Here is a 22,808-nt window from a genome sequence, read left to right as displayed (position 1 = left end):
GGGACCTACATATTTTGCCACATCCAGGTTAAGCATAACCTTTGTCCGCAGGTGGTCGATTTTGGATTTTCTTCTCGACGTCTGCGCCTGTCCTCGGCAGCGGATTTTCTTTGCTCTCAAATGTGTATCCTGCGGTCTTTGTGGGTGACCTCCAGTTGTCTCGTTCTGAGGCCGCATGCAAACTGGTGCATGTCAGCTAAGGCAATTTGGCGCCTAAGCTGGTCTTTAAAGTGTATCTGTGGGGCATCTCCGTTACGTCAACCACTTTTTAGCTAACTGTCGGAATCCCTCTATACTGTCCATACGGGCGTTCGCAAGGACATAGCTGTTTGTTGTGCGGTCTTGCCACCGTATGTCCATGATGGACAAGTATCTTTGATAAAAGCGCTCATGTAGTCTTAGTTGCTTTCTGTATAGTACCCAGGTCTCAGATGCATAAAGAAGGGTTGAGAAGACCACCGCTTGGTAGACTGATTTTTGTAGGCAGGCGGAGCGATTTATTCTGCGAAACTCTCGCCTGAGTGCGTCCAAAGGCGCTACTGGCCCTGGCCAGACAATTATCAACTTTCCTTGAAAGTGAGGCGTCATTTGACACTATACAACCCAGATTTATGAAGTGGTTTACTGCGTTATGGGGCTGTCCTCTTATGGAGATCTCTTCTGCATTTACTTTAAGATAAATTCACGTGTAGGCATGCCAGTTGATTATGCCATTTGTTCGTGAAACACTTAGTCGGGGCCGGCGGTGATTTAAGGTTCCGCAAATCGCAGTGTAGGAAAGAACAATTTTTAACAATTTAGTTATCTGAATGGTTGCCACAATTTAATTAATTACACACGGAGATTACCTGCACTAATGAAACATTTAACTAACATCAATTAATAAATTCTTTGTATGTTGAAAAAATGGTTTCTGCATTGCACATTTGGCATTTTGACATGAATACCTACAACCTATAATCTTCCTTTGGAAGCTAACTTTGTATGTCCCATTTATTATGTGGTCCACGGCCCGCAGTCTGCGTTGGGAAAAGTGGCATGAGTGTAATTTGTATTACGTAATGCAAGGTTCAATTACTTTTAGTTGGCACTGGTCACTCTGGTGACGTCGTATGACTCGTATCTACAGCATCTGTCCTAGAGACTGAGTCTAATTATAGACTTCTAACACAGTGGCGATTCCTATCTCCACCTTACTTTCATCTCGTCCTTCAGTGTATTTGTGTGTGTGTGTGTCCCTCTCTTTCTATCCTCCCTCCCATAGTCCTTCATCTGAGCAGGCGGTAATGTTAGCAGACGACAAAGGCAACTTGAGGAATACCGGAAATAGTCGGCTCGGACAGCTCAAGTGAGGACCTACTTATAAACAAAGGCGGTCACGGAAGGGTCAACAATGGCGGGAAAAAGATGTGGTGGACCAATTTTACGTCATTTTAATCACAGGCATTCTATTCCAGCCGGATAGCATAGTCCAGCTTGAGTAGCGACTCCAAAACATGCAAGCGTTCTTGATTAGAAGAATTGGGGATTTAAATTATATAGAGATTGATGAAATGTAAAAGCTAATTATAATCGATATAATTTTATATATGGCTCATTGACAATCCATATACAAATACAAATAAACAAATTGAACGTTACGTTTATCTGACCTTCTGGCTGTTGAACAAATTTACGACATTGCTTATCATATCACGTCAACCCTTTTAACGTTTTAATAAGCTCCGACATATACTTTTAACTATAGCGCTTCTTTTGTCTGGGGGTCATACGTAAAGGAAGCAAGAGTCACGAGCATCAAAATCGCCGAAAATTACAGAGTTCAATAATAAAAAAAAAAAAAAAAAACTTCGGCCTCAATATGGAAGTGTAGACGTTTTGATAGCCGGTTAGTACAGCATCACGAGACAGATAATGCCCGCGGACCGTATTTTTGACATCGCAGCTCTATATCCTCTTCTCCCGGAATAGGCAGTTCTCTTGGAAACTTTCAAAGACTCCGTCAAATAGGTAACCAGGGTAGCATTATATAATTTGGGTCTCTTAATAAAGTATGTACTTTAAGTTACGAGGATAAGCTTATTATTGTTCAGTGCTACTCCACATTGGACGTCTCAATGTTTAAAAAAGTTCAATCTGAACATTTCTCAAATCCAGCGCTGGTCAGTTAAAGATAATTAAGTTAAAATAGCAATGTCCAGGTAAATGAGTGTTCAGATCCTGCATATATTCCCTGCACTACTCGAAGGCTAGTTCGTACATAAAAGATTGCTTATTCAGTGGTCAAAATAGATAAAGATAAATAAAACAGATATAAAGTAAGATCAGTTATAGTGCACAGTTATGCTGGGTAACTGATATGATATAATATATGCTCAATAAAAAAATCAATATCATGAACCTGAACTGATCAGAGTTCAATCTCAAATAACCCAACAGATAACTTGCTCATTAGGTAAACAATAGATTACATTAGTTGAAATATTTGATATGATAACTACATTTTAGAATTTCATAAAAAGGAAAAAACAAAATAAACGTGTTTTTTTTTAGTTATTAAGGTCAAGGCTGACGTATTCGCCATATTGTATCAATAGCGCAGACTCTGAATTAGAATGTTGAGACTATTTAGATTCGCACTGTCAACATAATTTAACCCTATTCACAATTCTCATAAAACATCTTTGTCGTCAATGATGTACGTAGATGTCATTGTTTATCAAAGTTCTAAACACTATAGGACAGAAAAACGTTTTACAAGGGGTTAAACTCTGCTCGGATATCAAAATATATTTCTCCTTAGATTATTACTAAAGAAATATGATATTTCAGGAGGAAAAAAAAAGATCTTTTTTGAAACCAACTTCATGATAAGGGTGATTACTTTTAATTTGTGTTATATACTAGATCCTCTCTCCCTGTATATATATATATATATATATATATATATATATTGTCAACAATATTGACATAATTTTATGAGAAATACGAGACTAAATTGATTGCCAAGTCAGTATATCTTACAACACCCACGCACAGCGCTCTGTGATCTCTTATTCAATCGCACATGTTTTAGGATCACGTGAGCTAATTGTGCATCTTTAATTATCTGAAATAAATAGTTTATCAATAGTTTTTTTTTTTACCACGTAATCAAAGTTGTTTTTGTCCAGAGATATGTTTTGTTCACTTGAATGCTTGCGGACGCTTGAGCTGGTATGCCTAAGCAACGTGACCTTAAATAAAACAGATTTCTAAAGTCCCATATGATGATCTCCCTTACACCACGTGGATATGAACATATGAAAGACTTTAATTATTTTATTTTAGTTAACTTAAAACAAGAAGATAATTTAAAAGTACAATTTGAAAAAGACAATGCCTCCATTATACAGCTTAAAATAAAAAACAAAATGACTAAAAAATAAAAAAAACAAAGCTCAATTAAGGTATCGATCTCGTGACGTTGACACCTTCAGCTTCTTGAGTGAACGATTTTCCATTCTACACTGTTAGTTCATGAGATCTAACCATAACCAACGGAAACAGAGCACAGAACCAATGGTGGCTTTTCTATGGCTGGGTCGAGGAAAAAATAAGCAAAGTATAAAAAAATACTATTGATAAAACGTTTGTAAGGAAAAAAACTACACATTTACAGCCATATATCTCAATGCTGTTAGATTTATTTCCCTTTTCTATGTCAGACAAAATTAAATAATTACCACTAATTAATTAATTAAGTTATTCTTATTTAGATTGATTTATGCTGGTTAGGGACAATGAATAATTGTGCAAAGTTTCAACTTGATCCGAGAACGGGCAGGGTGAGAAATAACTTATACAAACTTTGTAACTGAAAGACAAACGCTGTGAGTTGATACAAGCATTGCAAAAAGACTTCACCACCACTGGTTGATAAAAGCATTGCAAAAAGGCATCAACACCCCTGGTTGAGCTTCGTATCAGCCAATCTTTGTTTTGAAAAAAAAAACACAAAATCGCTTGTTTTCGGTGTCTTGGCAAACATCTAAATCTGAAAGACTCAATATCGTCTAATAAAAAAAAACGTGTTCCAAGATGTGCTACATTAGCATCATCCAACAATTGTGTTACACACTAGCAAATTGTCATGTTTTAAAGTTTTAAAAACTTGTTTCGGAAAACTTCCGCCTTTAACTAAAAAAAAAAAAAAAAGATTTGTCTGAAATTCAGAAGAACTCGGATGACGATTTTTTACGTTAAAAGATGACACGGACATGCGTAGAATGTAGATAATGTAGATTGAATTTTTGTTAAAACTTCAAATTAAGATTAAAAGTCAAGTACCCTTTCAGACCTTTCTAAATATGATGTAGAGGTCATCTTTTTTTTTTTTTTTTTGTTGACGATTAAGAAGCGAAGGTGTCATGTCACCAGCACAACGACCAATCGCCTTTTCTTTCCCCAACACTCATGAGCTAAAAATGCCGAAGTTCAAAAATATTTTACCGATGTTCGAACCCGAGACATATAGTTTCGAAAGTCAAGCGCTTACAACTCGGCCACCAAGGCACCTTCAATTTAAAGAACATAAAGCTTTTTCCGTTATACTTCTCGACATTATATTAACCTTCTTACAAATCAACACTGTTTCTTGAATGCCTAAGTCATTCTTATACATGTGTTAATCAAAATGGATATCAATCGAAATACAGATAAAAAGGGAAAAAAAAGATTTCTTTTTAATTTTCTATCTACCTATTTTAATTAGTTCAAATGTAATCAAAGAAAATAATGTTTAGTATTTGTCATTTTCAAGACCCCTTAGCTAATACATTCTATCAAAAATCCCAAATGAGGTACGATTATATATGCAGAATCCATGTTTTCATGTCATTGATAAAAAGCCGTAAGCCAAATGTAATGTTTAGATGATTAAATAATTGAGAATAAATTATAACGGTAGAATCAAAGTTTTCATTGTCTGGCAATTTAGCCAGTGATTTATTTCTCACAGATATTGACATAAACTACCAACATTTCTAAGGAAATCGCTACTTCCGTTTTCCTGTTCCAAATATCCTCTACAACTTACTCACCTATAAAAAGAGTCCAAACTAATTGTGAGAATTGTAGGGGGAAAAAATAGCCTACAAAATTCTATGACCGTTACAATGCTAGTCTAGAATAACATGTTCGGGGTTGGGGGGGGGGGGGGCTAGTGATTAAACGCGCGGCTTCAGGTAATGGTGACTCGAGTCCATTCTTGCTCTAACATTTACCCGAAGTTAATTGGGAAGTGGATGATATTGCTCGTTGATAACCAGCCATCACCGAAACAAATCTTTTATTTGATCTGTTTTTTATATCTTTTATTGCCACTCTTACTTTTTACTTTGCAATAATCTCATTGGTCTCACGTTTGTTTCGTAATAGAGTCTTTACCGTTCTAAAAGCAATCGAAACAAGTCAAAATCGACTTCGTTGGAAGTCGAAAGTAAAACATGAAATAAACTCGACCATCTATTCCCATGTGACACTCAACTAATTCAATATATCAATTATCTCTCAGATCCAGTTAATATCACATTTATTGTGTGTCTAGAGTTAGCTAGGTTAAGTGCACATTCTGTTTTATCAGGTCTATCAAGTGGGTAACAAAGAAGGTCACACCCTAGTCATGCTTAGCCCATTAAAGCGAAAGTAAGCCTCTCCTAGATCAAACTGTCGACACAATTATGTTATCAAATGAATTCAAAGACGCTTATCTCATATGAAAGTTATCTGCACGCCTAACGACACAGATCGATAGGAACACCTGGACTTAATTAGTTGAATAGTTAATCAATGAGCACTCGTAGATCGATCTAACTTTTTTTGAGATGACATCTTGGCAGGTCTGACACCAACAAGAAAATCATAAAATAAACAAGACTTGACATCAAAGAGTTAATTCCACAATCGAATTAAAAGACCTATCAACAAAAAGTGAATTAGAAGACCTGTCAACAAAAAAGTGAATTAGAAGACCTTTCAACAAATAGTGAACTAGAAGACCTGTCAACAAAAAGTGAATCCTAAAAGTGGAATACGAATGCTTTACATCGTTAAGTGAATTCATGTTCAGTTTGAAGACCTGACATCAAAGATGGAATACTAAATTGAATTAAATGAACTGACACCAATAAATAAATCTTTATCTAAATTAGAAGCTCTGACATCGTTGAGGGAAATATAAATAAGGTAAATCAAGATGAAATAATCATTTTTAATTTCTGGGATTTGAACCCAAACAAGCCAGTCTAGGATTCTACATTATGACAAAGATTTCTGCGACACGAAATTTCCCTAATGTAGAAAACCAAAGAGAACAAATTAAATTTCGTTGTTCTTTCTGAGCCATATCGCTCTCTCATGGGTTCACTCTCTCTCTCTCTCTCTCTCTCTCTCTCTCTCTCTCTCTTTTTCTTTCTTTCAATTTATTGCTCCCCCCCCCCCACACACCTTTTCCATCGTTCACTTTCAATCCCATTTCTCTCTTTTCTTTTCTCTCCATATACCATTTGATTTTCTTTCATTTTTCTTTCTTTCTATTCCTTCTCTCTCTCTCTCTCTCTCTCTCTCTCTCTTCTTCTTCTTCTTCTTCTCCGTGGCCACATGTTGTACGCTGTGTCTATTGGGTCAACAGATATGACACTTTATCTCCACTGGCAGATAACAATGGTCCCATCTCCAGTTTGTTCCATGTTGGTCATAGTACTGGACTCTATGCGCGACCGCACGAACACAAGCACACACACACTAACGCACACACAACAGACACGTGCACACACACACACACATTTATATAAATGTAGTCTTTCACACACGCACACACTGTTTAGGTCGACGACATTTAAGGAGAAAATTTGATATTTTGGACACCAGGACTCCCCCAGCCTACCTTTTCATTTGTTTGGCTTACACTAACTAGACTCTGATCTTCTAAGGCATAAAGCAGGAATCTCTCAGTCTATATGTTATACTTAGAAGTCAACACTGTTTGACCAGTCTTGATAAAATCTAGCGTTAATATGCCGTATTTATTTTTTTAGTCGGTCCTAGGATGTTACAGGACACCTCTATAGGGCTCACGATAATCTTTGCTTGACCTATCAGACTAAACAAGGGAGACGATTTCACTTCGGACAGTTTGAGTTGTATAACTCCCGCCTCAACCCGCTCCCATTCAATAAAGGGCAAAATTAGGACAGTGCAAGACAGTGCAAGACAGTAGTGCAAGACAGTGCGTATTGAAAAGAAGGGAAATAAGGTTAAAATTAGTTACAAATACTTTTCGATGTATTAATATTGAAGCCACAAAATCATTTGTTTTTCTTCATATGTATTGGATCATACACATTTTCCATAACATTTTACCAAACATTGTTTTTTCGTGACTAATTGATTAATTCTACAATTGGTATCTGAACAAAACAAAAAAAAACACCATACCAATTGATGTTCTCTCTCTCTGTCTCTCTCTCTCTCTTTTCACACACACTTATACAATTATCAAAAGGATAATAACCAGGACACAAACACTTACATTGCACACATACACACAGAAGAAAACAAACTTAACCAAGACGCTTGTCTCTCGTTGCCAGGCGTCTGCTAGTACCAGCACGTGATGGACACATCGCGGCTTTTCGAGCCAAGCATGGTCTCCAGACACGGTCATTCCTAATGGTTACATCTACTCTTATCTTTTAGTATATCTTCGGTGGTTAGTGCTGTTTGACGTAGGACATAAGGATTACCATAAGAGGTAATAACAAAGGTAGATATAGATATACTTATTTTAAATATTTCTTTTTAACTTCACCGAGGGGGGGAAGGGGTAGGGGAGCCTGTGGGTGCCATGGGGGGGAGGGGGGCACCATAGTACGTTACTATATATACAGCTGCACCAGATTGACTCCTACTAAACTTCCTATCAGAAGGCGGCTATCTCGTGAACAACGTCTGCTGTAGATCTGGATTTTAGCAAAAAGGAAAAATGAATTAATTTCTTAATTGGAGATTTTCAGGATAAACTCGTATCAAGTCTCTTTTATTACCTCTAGTGAGTTGCCCCTTGTTTTTTAAATAGCTTTTAAGTTTTTAGAGTGAAAGTCTAAGCCTCTCTTCATATTGAGACTATTTAATGCTAAATATGTAAAACATAGAAAATTAGACTCTGCGGTGCTAAAGTGCACAGACATGATCCTAAACCTTTAGTAAACAGCTTAGCGACACTTCCTCTATTCTGTACACCAGAGACACCAAAACGTTATCGATTTACAGTTTTTACGTCAAGTTCGAAACTCTCCAAATGACTCAATTCAAAAATACAACTGATACACTCGTCAGTCTAATGCCACTTTAAAATCAAGTTCCAACATTCGAATATAGATATAAAAGGTGAGGTGTATCTAGGTCTCCATGTTTTTAACTATTACAGAATTTCCAGTGGCGTAGCAAGGGTGGGGGCGGAGGGGGGAAGATTTGAAAATCCCCCCGGGTCCCTTCTTGAGGTGGCCCCTCAAATGAGTGTTTTTTACATTAGAAATTAAATATTATGCAAAATGCAGGGGCCCCCAAAGAGGTCAAGCCCACCGGGCTCCAAAACGATGGAAAATTCATTGTTACGCCCCTAGAATTTCTATGCATCGCGGCTTCGATGTACGCCTACCCTATACTAAAAAGAAAGTAAATAGCCTAGTAGCTACACCATAAACTGAAAAGGTTATATGGACTTAGGCCTAATGTTGTGTTTCTTTTTTATTTGTTTATGTTCGTTTTTATTAGAGTTTATTTCAGAATACTACATTAAGTCACGTTATAATCAGCAATGTAAGTTTAAGCAAAAATTTACTACCGTTGGGTCACCATGCACGATTCGTCGATCGCCTTTCTACATTCCTCTCTTTTACCTTAGTTAGAACCTCTTTCAATGTCAATCCCTTCCATTCTTTTATGTTGTCCCCCATCGCTTTCTCTGTCTGCCTCTTCTTCTTTTTCCTGGAACTGTTCCTTAAAGGAAGGTCTTTGCGAGCCCAGAAGAGCTTGTAATATGGCCATAGATTTTTAGCTTGCGTTTTTTACGATACTTAGCAGGTCGTCGTGGGATCCAATCGCTGCAGTAACCCTGTCTCTTGGTTTGTGATGCGGTCAAAAAGCAAAAGTTACGGATGTGCAAAATGTGCAAGCGTTAAGGAATTCGAGGTTGAAGTGACCCGCGATATTTTCCTAAGTGATCAATCTACAGCCTAGTCACAGAGAAAAAAATATGTAGCCAAAAGTGTTTACGGCTTCGCTATTGATAAGTTTTACTCCATCAGAACTGTTAGAGCATGTCAAAAAAAAAGCAACAACTATATAGGCCAATGAAGCAGTTTCCAGTTTGACTTCTCCGAGTCTTCAAACGCCTGAAAGTTTAGTGAGTCCTTGAGTCCCTGGTTGACTTCGGTGAGGACTCGCCATAGACGAAGGGTTGGAGTGGTGTAACTTCCAGGCATGAATGGCTGCCTAGACTTGTGATAAGCTCCCTAGATGCCGTCTTGAAGGTCCGGGGTTCGAGCCCTCCTGTCGGAAGTTTGGGCTAGGATGCAATAATCTTCAATTCTGAAGAAACATGTAAAACACCTCGCAGGTATCACCGGGCGTCATTCTGCCTCTGAACGAGACAGCTAGAGAGCTCGCACAAAGGTCGCGGAACGCATATTTAAGACCGAAAGCAAAGTCCTTGTAGAAAGCACGTGATAAAAACATAGTTAGACCCCTAGCGGACAACGTCTGTATCAGATGTTGACAAATATGCACGTTGCAACTGGTTTTGCATAGTTAAGAGAAACACTGCACTCTTCTTTAATCTTCGGAATCGAAGACATAGCCATTAAATTAATCATATATTAACACAGTGCATGTGGAAATGAAAGTACTTCAATTGTATCAATAAGAGAGTAATGAAAATATCTCACATTTACGATATTTCACTTCGGTGTTTAAACAATTGCCATATATCATTGACTTGATTATCTCAGCTGTTCTTTGTTTTCTGGTTATTAACACTTGACTCGTAGAAGTGTTTGCTATTATTTATTACCTAGCGTACCCTTTTGTTGCTAAACAGGTTAAAAACTATTTTTGCATTCGGGAAAACCCTTTTTAACAATCTTAACCCGCCCTGACTATAATTTATGAACATTAAAGCGGCTGTCAAAAGTGTCTTTAAGAAAAAGAGGGAATGGGGCCAGAAAGAGAGGTGTCGGGAAGAACTGGGGAATGGGTAGGTAGGGCAAGGTGTTTTTTTTTTATAGACAGGATATAAATAAGAAATACAAAATGGAGGAAACGGGAGGTAACACTGCAATTGTGACTACCGGCATGACTGCCTGGTCGTGGGGTATGTGCTTCACAGTGTCACCGCGATGATTCTGGGTTCGAACTAGAAATGGGAACCGAATCCGAACTGAACTCGAACTTTGAAACTAGTACGAACCGAAGCGAACGAACTGTCCTTAAGTTCAGCGAACCAAATCAAAGATGTTGCAATATTCTAGTAAAAAAATGTTTTAGTTTTCAGCGAGATGAATTGACAGTGTTGTTTGTTTTTGGTTGGAATATTCTGATACTGTCGTGTATGGATTTTGAAAACGGCTCTAATGATATTCAAATAAATCAGACAGTTCCTGTATACTTTGGGAAGAAATTTAGTAGCTATTTGACTGTTCTAACTTTACAAAATATAATCATCTTAAAATCAATTTTGGTATATATACAGAGAGAGAGAGAGAGAAAGAGAAAGAGAGAGAGAGAGAGAGAGAGAAAGAGAGAGAGAAAGAGAGAGAGAGAGAGAGTTGGAGAGAGGGAAACAATTTTTTATGTAATTTTTGAAGATGTAAAATAAGAGGTTATCTTGACCTATGCATTCTATGAAGACTTACTGATCGACGACCAAGAGGAGAGGTGGAGGTATGTATAATTGACAACTCATCATTTTTATCATGCATGTCATTTTGATTGCAATACCAACTTTGCCTTCCCTTACGGATGCTATTTACATTGTCATACAGACTGACATTTCTACCTCTCTTCATCCACTACTTTAACTCTAGCTCCCTTGTTTGTCCCTCCCCACCCCCTTTCCAGGCAGTACTTTAACTCTAACTCCCTTGTTTGTCTCTCCCCCGCCCCCCTCATTTCCACCCAATACTTTAACTCTAACTCCCTTGTTTGTCTCCCCACCCCCTCATTTCCACCCACTACTTTAACTCTAACTCCCTTGTTTGTCTTCCATCTACTTATTTAACTATTGCTCCCACCCACTCCATCCTCTACTTTAACTCTTGCTCTCTTGTTTCCCCCCCCCCCACCTCCACCCCCATTCTCATTGTCATCTCTATCTCGTCACAAATAGCATAGTATATGTGTGTGTGTGCTATACACTAGTGTGAATGTGTTTGTGTGTCTGTGCACTGTGATGCACTGACCGGGTCTACATGGGACACTCAAAAAGCCCAACTTGTTTTGAACTTCGTAACATTTGACTGTAAGTTTACTTTTTTTAAAAACTTTTTTTCCCCCAGGCTTTTACTGAACAAACCTTTTCCTCGTACCCCCTCCCCCCCCTCCCCCTCTCGGTGTTAAGTCAAGTTGTCCGTGTCTCCCAATGCGTGTGAATTTGGAGTGTGTTCTTGTGTACTTACCTAAGGATAAGCTTGTCTCTTATAATGTGAACGTGTCTCTCTTATAATTGTGTTGCTTGTGCAATGAGGATGGAGTATCGTACAACGGATATATTGTTTAGTGGAGACTGTAAGTTGTTAACATATCTGAAAGCTAACATTATACAACCACGCTATATTTACTGTTATGTACATGTAGAGAGAGAGGCTCTATATAGGTTTCACACGACAATTATAGGCCTACCGCTTTGTCATCTGTATACTGATAGTTAAACACCAATTGTCAGATGTAGACCAGAAGGTCCTATAGATATCCATATATTGCATCTATGTATGCAAATATTTGCGGAGTCTGGGAGGCGTTTCAGACTATAGAGAGGGGCTTCAATAACTTAATGAGAGAGAGAGAGAGAGACAGACAGAGAGACAAATAGAAAGAGTGCGTGGGAGAAATAGAGAGAGAGAGAGAGAAAGAGAACTAGAGAGAGATAAGAGATGTGTAGTATGAGGGTGTAGTAAGTAAACAGACTGTACTGCGATTTAAAATCAGAAATTTTAAACATTCGTGTGCGTTTTGCAGGCTCGATAAAAACCTAGCATAAAAACCTAACATAAAAACCTAGCATAAAAACCTAGATCTGAATGTATATATTTGCTAGTTCAGAATGACACTTGATCCAACACATGCTTAGACCTACTTAACAAACGTTATATTACATAACATTCAAGTGAATAATAGTACTACACCCCCCCTCCTTTACATTAAAAGAAACAGTAGGTACCTGGGTTAACATTCATTCATGGTTATGCTAGTGCAGTTTTCCCACAAAGGTCATTATAGTCTTCCTAAAGAGTTAATACCTTTACTCTGTGACTGTACACCAGGTAAAGTACTTTTTTTTTCAATAAGATATAAGTCATGAAGATATATAACACATCCGCGTGTCAAAACAGTTGTTTACCGACATTACCAGAAGAGAAAGGGATAAGGGAGGGGGGGGGGGTAGACGGCTTTAACAACTAACAGCTAAGCTAAATACCAACTCAGATTTTCGCTGAAAGCCACACATAAAAATAAGGTCGATATATCCATTTAAATAAAGTGGGAGTCGTGATATAAAACAGGATAGTAGACTGCGACAATGCTATGTGGGGGTCTATTTAAACCCAGATCAATCAATGCTGAAAGCCACCTGTTTAGCGGCTTTGATAGGGAATAGCTGCTATCAGTTTTGTGTTGTCTGTCTGTCACTTTTATAATTCGTATGCTAAAAGCGCTTATGACAATGAGATTTTGGTATAAAACCTAGTGTTAAAAATGCGTGTAACGACAAATTTATTGTTCTTCTGAAAGCTAATCCTTTTGTTTTGAAATTTAAATATGCAAAACGGTGTTGTTTTAATTTCATCTACCATTTGTAAACAAAACTAGATCTATGTAGTGTGTTCTCAAAATAGTAATTCCAGATCTATGCAGTATTGAAAGGGGAAATGATAATTTGGCTTTAAAAAAAAAACATTTATAATCATAAGTAACCCTTTCATACCTTGCGATCTATGGGGGCAGATGATGTCAAGACCCTCTGGTTCTTTGGTCGATGCTTAACGAGGGTGTCATGTGGTCAGCACACCGACCAATCTATTCTCCAAAGATTCATGTCTTGTACCCATTTTATTTTGGTGGACTCAGTGTCGTCAATAAAATTTCGATTTCAAAATCCCATTCTTTATTTGGATTCAACCTCGAGTCCTTCCGTTCAGAACCAAAGCGCTTTAACACTCGGCCATGACGCATCAAATTTATGTACCTACAATTTTGTGTGTGTGTGTGTGTACACGTTTTCTTAGACATTAAAAAAAGTGATTCCAAAGGCAATACTTGTTGTAGTGTAAATAAATACGGGCTTTTGAGTTCTCTAGTTGTTGTTTAGTGAACATGTACACAATCTTGCGATCTTCAAGCAGGAGCTATTCAAGTTGTCTATGAAAGAAAACTTTTATTTTCACAGGTCCAGCAGTTTGTATGAAGGCAGAGAAGATTGCGATTATTGATAAATTGTAGTTCGAAATTTCTGATATCAATGCATTAAAGTTTCCTAAGACTTTTTGTGAACACGAAGATACCTTTTTTTTATATTAAAAATCGCTACTATAGAATACACTAAGCGGCATGTTACTCAAAAAATGTGTATGTTCACGTTCACCTATCCTTTAATGATGAGTTTAATCTGTTGGACCGTTGGGGCACCACACATGATCTGTCGACCGTGTTTCTTAATCCCTCTCTGTCTTTTGCTTTGACTATAATCTCTTTTAATGACATGCTCGTCCATTATTTGATGTCTTCCCATTGCTTTCTCTGTCTGCCGCTTCTTCTTTTTCCTGGTACTGTTCTCTGCAGGAATGTCCTTGCGAGCCCTGAAAACATCATGATATGGTAAAATAGTTTAAATTTGCGTTTATTTTTTGATAGTGGTCAGCAGATCATCAGTGAACTCAATAGCCACTGTGATCTTATTTCCAGTTTCCTCATATGTGTCTTCTTCATTTTAGTCGATATCTAGGAATGCTAGGATCCTTCTATAGCATCTTGATTCCATGGCGATATCTGCAGTGAGCATCTAAGAGTGGCAAGCATACAATAATATCACCACTACCGAGGAATGAATCACTCTGGCTTAAATTCCGAAGGCTATGCCTTTGTCTTTCCAGCTAATATCTTTTTGCACTCAAAATATCAACCATCACCCGTTGAGCAGCATGACGTACCGAATAACGGACCCACAGATGCCGCCAACAAGTGTTTTTAAAAAATAAAATTTAATGAGTTAAAGATGATTTTGAAAGTATTTAAATAAATGATTCTAGTGTGTTTGAAATATTTTAAATTATATTTAACATTTAAATAAAGCACAATGGGGGGGGGGGAGGGGGGACCAGGGACCAGAACTTGTTCGTCATTGAGGAAGATTCTCATGTCTACAATTCTCCTCAGTTGGATAGTCTCCAGTTTCCCATCAACAATCGCTGTTTCTGTTTCTGCTGTCATAGCTCTTAACCCCTCTAGTGTGAGTCTACCCATAAAGACTTAGGCTTTTATCACTGTCTTGGTTGTTCCATTGTTAAAACTACTTTAGTATTTAAATAATATTGAAACAAATTGGTAAGGATTGTGTTTCCCTTATTGTGTAGTAGCCGGTATGTGGACTGCTTTAACTTTACATATATCTTATCAATTTTTTTTCTATTTTTAAATAACTGATTGCTGATGTATGATATAATAAGGTTGGGATTTGGTAATTGTTTCAAATCATAGACAGTAGGTCTTTGGTATATGGGGTCAGTGAGTGACTACGACCCTTAACCTCTTGACCCTCTTCAGCTTCGCCTGGGCGACCATCGAGGCACCAGAAATACAATGAGCATAACATGCCAGTGTGTATCGCAATGTGACTGAGCGTGAGCGAGCAAGTGTTAGTGACGCGGAGTAAAAGTGTGTGTGTTTGTATGTGTGTGTGTGAAAATGTCTGAAAATGTATGTGTGTGTATGTGTGTCTACGAGTGCTCACCGAGGTTTGCAGTGATACTTCTCGTTCTTCTTTGTTTTCTTCGTTTTGTCTTGTTGTCCAAGTGACGTAGCAAGATGAATGAAATGTATACAATTCATGCATCATCTCTGAGCGGGAAGTAAAAAAATAAGGGGAGGGGGCGAAACATAATGGATGGCTGCCTGGCCTTGTCGAATGCGCTCTTAAATATTGTTCAAACCTTTCTCGCTGCCATCCACCGCCATCCTGCGGGAGGTTCGGGGAAAGACGTACAAGTCTTCATTTCCAAAAACGTCTGCAACATGTAAAGTGGTCCTAATATTGAGACGTGTATAGAATACAACAAATGTACATTGGTCTTGCATGTTTTCTAGATGTCAATAACAGTATTCAAGTACACTTCATACTTTAAATCTCATTTTTAGTGGCCCCCAAGAGGGGAATAACCGCTATTAGTTTGGTGTGTGTCCGTCCGTCCCGTTTAGATCTCGTAAACCAGAAAGTTATTTAAAAAATCCGACATTACGATATTTTAGACCTTTTTATCTTATCTTATATAATACAGATGTTACTTCAAAAAAAGAAGACGATTTCGTCCTACGCGTCATGCATTTAGTCACGACGCTTAGGACGTAATCTTCTTTTTTTTTTTAATAATAACGTCTGTATTATATAAGATAAGATCTTTCAAAGTTCTGATGCAATCTCTACTGTATTCTTTCCTGAAAGTGAAAAAAGTCATTTTTAAAATCAACTACTTTACAACTATGAATAGTAAAAAAACGAGGGACTAGTTACCATATTGCCGAGTGCCAATCGCACACATTTCTTATTGTTAGTCTAGATTTACTCTAGATCTATTAAAAATTCATTAGAAAATAATTGATACAAATACACTTCTTTTCTTTTTTTTTTTTTTTCTAAAAGTACTTTTATATTTTACTTATTTTGTTTTCTTTTTAGTCTGCATTTCTTAAAATAGGAGTGTGTGTGTGTGTGTGAGTGAGGGAGAGAGAGAGAGAGGGAGAGAGAGAGAGAGAGAGAGAGAGAGAGATACTCTAATTCTGCCTATGTGATGACTCGTACAACTAATACGGCCACATGCAATACTTCGTCTAAGGGCAAAGGGGAGCGAACTCAGCTCTAACGAGGGGGACATCACTCGGCTTGTGACCTGTGACCGCTCATCATGTGAGCAAGTGTGTATCACTCATTAATTCAACCCATTTCATTCAGCTCTTTTTTTTCCTCATCTCCGGACATTGGCTCTTATGTGTTTCAGTGAAGTATTTAGATCTAGATCTACCAGAGACATTATACCAACAACATACCATGTAGCAGTATAGCCTAGCTCATTTCTCCGGTAAGTGTATTATATCCTTGTTGCGGTACTGTAAGCACACATCAGCAATAACTACACACCACACATTTCAACACTTTCTTTACGGATGTTATTTACTATAGAGTTCATTCAATTTAATTAAGTTGTGTGTCAAAGTCAAATAGTCACCTAAAGAAAGAGGCAGCGTTATAGTGTGGCTTGATGCTAGTTTTTTTTTTCAAATTGTATTTCACTTTTTTATTTATATAAAATCTATGTCTCTATTAACTCTATCTTACTAGCTATCAACGTCTTCTTTGTGGGCAGAGAAGGGTCACACATACTTAGATGGACTTGACATAAAGCATTCGAACCAATAAGCACGCGTAGAACTAATGCGACAACCAGAGGCAATAACCTCTTGGGTCGTGACATCGCCTGGTACTTTCCCGCTCAGACCTTATATCTGATGGCCATTTACTATCGAGTATACCGTGTATATATATATTTATGGGCTCCTTCAGCAGGGACGGCCTTAGGTAATTTGAGGCCCTAAGCGAAGTAAATCGAGGCAAGCTGAAAGTTTAAAATAAAAAGATTTTTAAGAAGTACGCAAGTTAAATTATTAAAAATCTACCTGTATGATTTATTGCTAGAGATCTGCTAGTTTGAGATTTGAAAGATACTTTACGTTAGCGCTAGGAAAGTAGACTGAGCCAGATAGAAAGTTGCTAGTTTGAGTTTTGATAGATACTTTAGGAAAGTAGACTGAGCCAGATGGAAAGTAGACTGAGCCAGATAGAAAGTAGACTGAGCCAGATAGAAAGTAGACTGAGCCAGATAGAAAGTAGACTGAGCCAGATAGAAAGTAGACTGAGCCAGATAGAAAGCTGCTAGTTTGAGATTTTCGCAATTTTTTTCTCTAAATATTTTTTTAAAGTTCTGTGTTAGGCCCCCATCAATCGGATGCCCTAGGCGGCTGCCTAGTTTGCCTATGCCTAAAGCCGGCCCTGCCTTCAGTCATGAGATGAATCGCTGTGCGTGAGTTTTGATCGGAAACGATGTCACACAAACAGCAGATCCCCCGTCTCCACGCAGCTAATTTATCCAAGGAAACATCAAGTGCCAGTACTAGAGTTATGGCTTCTTTCAGTCGTGATGTGACTATGGATCATCTCTCCTTGCAGCTGATGTATCCAAAGGAACGGCAAGTGCCGATTCAGTTTTGATCAGCGACGTCAGGGTGAAGCACTGCGTGCTGCAAACTTCCTAAGAGTCTCCGGCTCCTGATTTATCCTAAGGGTTAAGTCCCTTAGCCTTTCCCATGTTTGGGTATAGCCGCTAGGCAGCAGAGGTTGTAATTCAGAGTTTTCCTTCTCCTAGGTGGTAGGCCATCCAAGGCTGCGCGAAGGCCAGGAGATGGACTGGTTGTTAGACCTTAATTCATACCATTACATTTTTTTATAACAAATTATTTTTAATGGCGTCTATTAGTTCAATGGACTTATAATAATAACAAAGTTATATATGTCTATATTACTTTTTTAAACGTATAATAAAAATGATTTTTTCACCATGAAATGAGAAAGACCTAATTGTTTAAAGTAAACATACAAACAATGGACCTCATTCACCAATCGTAAACAAACAACATTTAGTCACGTGATCTTATTGAAAAAACAACGATAAAAATTGTCACGTGACAACCATCATGAATTAAACATGAGATCGTAAATTATATAGAAGATATAGAGCACCACCTGGCTAAATCTTGTTTGTTTACGGTTGGTGAATGAGGTCCATTCACACTATGCAAAAGCCAACTATCATTGCATTTGGTTTCATTTGAAAAGTCAATGCTGTTGGTGAAACATGGTTATTTTCTTCTTAGCCATTTATAGCGTAGCGCTATGAGACATTTTAATAAAATTGTAGAGTGTAGACTGATTGAAAAGCTCATGGTAAACTTTTAGACTTATAATATTAATTATACAATAATTAATATGCAATTTATAGACTTTACTAATTAAAAAAAAATGCATTCTTGGTTAAGATCATTGGTCTAATCTTGTGTAAAATGTTGGTAAATAAATATAACATATGTAGTTTTTTGTTTTTATATTTTTTTTAAAGAATCTTTTATATGATATCTATGTACATATTTAAAACTAAAGAGCGTTAATATGTATATATATTGTAGCTACAAAAATTTGGTGATATGTCCAATTTTTCAAACGACTTTATTACTGTATTATAGGCCTACATCTCGCATACTTAAACTTTATGAAAGTTCTTAAGACGGTTTAAAAACAAAACATAAATGCTAGCCAGGTCGTTTAGTGAATTGTAATGTTGGCGTCAATACTTTCACTTTTTTTTGTTTGTTTTTCAATACAGAATTGTCACTTTGAATTTGTATTATAGTACTTGAGGTAACTGTTATTATAGGAGATGTGTAGAGCGTTTGAAATAATAATAAAAAATTGACTCGTCTTTGAACAGCATCATATTGGAAAGATATGTTTCAGAACAGAAGAGTTCAAAGTAAAGAAACAATCATACATGAAACACGTCATCCTCATTTACAAAATACAAAACCTATTTCTTCTTCTTCTTCTTCTTCTTCTTTCTTCTCATTGTTATGTTGGAACTTTCAAGTGACTAGACCAATATATGAGATGAACTGCGCAGTGGTTTCCAAATAAGGGAGCTCTCCATATAGTTTTTTTTCTATTGGGGTGTTTTGGGGCCAGTGTCTTATACGGGCAGTTTTGGGGGACGTGGTCGGCATTCTCTGGTGATACTCAACATGGGCAGATTTCACTGGTTCCAATTTTGAGCTTCCGCTACATGTGTTGTCGCATTCTGTTGTGTCCGGTCCTGAGTCGAAAGATTAGACGTTGGTCTTGTCGGGCTAGCTTATAGTAAGCGTCATCTTTCTTGTGATTTGGATGAGAGCTCGTCCATTTCTCATTTATTTTATTTACAATTAATTTCTTCATTTCTTCTGGATAGAGTGCAGAGTTTATTTGTGAGTTAGTTCTCCCACTCTTGGCGAGTGTGTCAGCCTTCTCATTTCCTTCTAGTTCTATATGAGCTGGTATCCATTGAGTAACAGTTTTTTTGCTGTTGTTGTTGAGCACAAAACCTATTAAAATATTCATTTCTTATTCTATGCTACAAGTGCTCTCTATCCCCTAGTGCTATTAGAGCATACAACGGGTTGCGTGAATTAGCCAGGAAAACCAGTTAAATCTCTGATTACCATGCACGACAAAATTAAAAAGATATGCGTTGGAGTCATTGTCTGACATATTATCTTCACTTTTGTTGTAACGTCTGTAATTTATAAGATAAGATGTTTAGGATTGCGCTTTTTTTTTGTGTGTTGCCTTTGTAAAGCTTACTGATTCCAAGATGGTCATTGGTTAAGTTCTAAAACTTGAATCAAGTCTTATTATGTATTTAAACGTAGCAAAACGTTTATACTGTTTAATTTGTAGTTTATATGCAATAATAATTAGATGACTAGGAAATGAAACTTTATATCGCAATAGACTTCCCACTTACAACCAGGATGACATGCGGTCTTATAATTATTTAAAGTACATATGGTTTAAGTCTACGAGCACTGTTCATTCAAAGAAGCCTGGTCTCAAATGCAACACAATAAACAAGAGAATGAGAAGACAGTTGTTTATTTAAGTTGATTTGGCGTTTTAAGTTAGAGAGCTTTCTTTGCTGCATCAGTAACGTTTTGAACTGTTGGCGATCAGGCAATCATTGGCGTTTGAGGATGATTCAGTTCAAGATGCATTGTTTCATGCTTCAGTTCATCATGGCTCGATTCATCATGCTTCAGTTCATCATGGCTCGATTCATCATGCTTCAGTTCATCATGGCTCGATTCATGATGCTTCAGTTCATCATGGCTTGATTCATAATGCTTCAGTTCATCATGGCTCGATTCATCATGCTTCAATTCATCATGGCTCGGTTCATGATGCTTCAGTTCATCATGGCTCGATTCATGATGCTTCAGTTCATCATGGCTCTATTCATGATACTTCGGTTCATCATGGCTCTATTCATGATGCTTCAGTTCATCATGGCTCGATTCATGATGCTTCAGTTCATCATGCCTCGATTCATGATGCTTCAGTTCATCATGGCTCAATTCATAATGCTTCAGTTCATCATGGCTCGATTCATGATGCTTCAGTTCATCATGGCTCGATTCATGATGCTTCAGTTCATCATGGCTCGATTCATGATGCTTCAGTTCATCATGGCTCGATTCATCATGCTTCAGTTCATCATGGCTCGATTCATGATGCTTCAGTTCATCATGGCTCGATTCATGATGCTTCAGTTCATCATGCCTCGATCTACTTTTTATATGCTTCAGTTCATCATGGCTCGATTCATGATGCTTCAGTTCATTATGGCTCGATTCATCATTCTTCAGTTCATCATGGCTCGATTCATGATGCTTCAGTTCATCATGGCTCGATTCATCATGCTTCAGTTCATCATGGCTCGATTCATGATGCTTCAGTTCATCATGGCTCGATTCATGATGCTTCGTTTCATCATGGCTCGATTCATGATGCTTCAGTTCATCATGGCTCGCTTCATCATGCTTCAGTTCATCATGGCTCGATTCATGATGCTTCGTTTCATCATGGCTCGATTCATCATGCTTCAGTTCATCATGGCTCGATTCATGATGCTTCAGTTCATCATGGCTCGATTCATGATGCTTCGTTTCATCATGGCTCGATTCATGATGCTTCAGTTCATCATGACTCGATTCATGATGCTTCGTTTCATCATGGCTCGATTCATGATGCTTCAGTTCATCATGGCTTGATTCATGATGCTTCAGTTCATCATGGCTCTATTCATGATGCTTCGGTTCATCATGGATCGATTCATGATTCTTCAGTTCATCATGGCTCGATTCATGATGCTTCAGTTCATCATGGCTCGATTCATGATGCTTCGGTTCATCATGGCTTGATTGATACTTGGGCTCATGTTGCGATGGTTCATGATGCTTTTGTTCATGGTGCTTCTCTGCATGGTGCTTTATTTCATGAAGATTAGGTTCATAAAATTTAGTTCATGATGAATTGGTTCATGATTATTTGGTTCATGATGCTTTGGTTTATAATGCTTAGGTGCATGATTATGTGGTTCATAAATGCTTTTCACGGTATTTCTTTTGTGACTTTGAACTGAGAGTGAATTACTTTTTCCAATGGACAATGCTAGGAAGCAAATCTATAACGTCATCTTGCAGACTATTGTTATCCAAACCGATCTGATCATACTGTAGACATAATTACATATTCAATTTCCTTTGACCATATTACTAGACTAACTGCTGGCCACACGAAATATTTCCTAATTTAGTCGCGAAGCAGCTATAGATAATCCTATAGAAATGAGTTGAATGTCTGGGCGTCAGCTGTGGTCGGAACGATGTCGCCCACACAGCACTTTTCCCCTATCCGTGCAGCCGATCACAACAAATTTCCATAATCATTATCAACAAAGCCCAGTCTTAGTTTTAGTCTTAAAGTCCAAAGAACGCAAGGTACCCAATACAGTTTTGGATCAGTGATATCGCAGGCTCTGCCAGGGTGTAGCACTGTAGCAAGCGGACTAAGTATTCTGACAAATAGCAAGACAAAAGCTACACCAAATGAGATTTGTTCGCCCCATCATCTTAGCGTAAGATATCGGTCTTAATAGCAGTCTTAATACTCGACCATACCATTAACATGTATTTTATGTCAGATATAGTCATACTCGACCATGCCATTAACATGTATTCTATGTCAGATATATTCATACTCGACCATTTCATTAACATGTATTCTATGTCAGATATATTCACACTCGACCATTTCATTAACATGTATTCTATGTCAGATATATTCATAATCGACCATGCCATTAACATGTATTCTATGTCAGATATATTCATACTCGACCATTTCATTAACATGTATTCTATGTCAGATATATTCATACTCGACCATTTCATTAACATGTATTCTATGTCAGATATATTCATACTCGACCATGCCATTAACATGTATTCTATGTCAGATATATTCATACTCGACCATTTCATTAACATGTATTCTATGTCAGATATATTCATACTCGACCATTTCATTAACATGTATTCTATGTCAGATATATTCATACTCGACCATACCATTAACATGTATT

General features: G+C 37.5%; 1 protein-coding gene across 5 annotated transcripts in view; it reads left to right on the top strand.

Annotated features, from left to right (window-relative positions):
* Positions 1-7,639: 7,639 nt before the first annotated feature.
* Positions 7,640-22,808, top strand: part of LOC106070354 (Krueppel-like factor 8) — a 48,386-nt gene continuing 33,217 nt past the window's right edge. The window contains exons 1-2 of one of the 5 annotated variants that reach the window (XM_056027146.1): positions 11,691-11,823; positions 16,524-16,604. The gene's annotated coding sequence lies outside the window, so the exon portion shown is untranslated. Of the gene's footprint in view, positions 7,793-7,967; positions 8,090-11,678; positions 11,824-16,355; positions 16,605-22,808 lie in introns of those variants that run through there. The other 4 variants (XM_056027144.1, XM_056027147.1, XM_056027143.1 and 1 more) reach the window with 4 other exon arrangements.

This window comes from Biomphalaria glabrata, chromosome 4 (genome assembly GCF_947242115.1).
Source record: "Biomphalaria glabrata chromosome 4, xgBioGlab47.1, whole genome shotgun sequence".
NCBI lineage: Eukaryota > Metazoa > Mollusca > Gastropoda > Planorbidae > Biomphalaria > Biomphalaria glabrata.
Note: the sequence above shows the minus strand (reverse complement) of the source record. Positions and strands in the feature narration are given on the sequence as shown.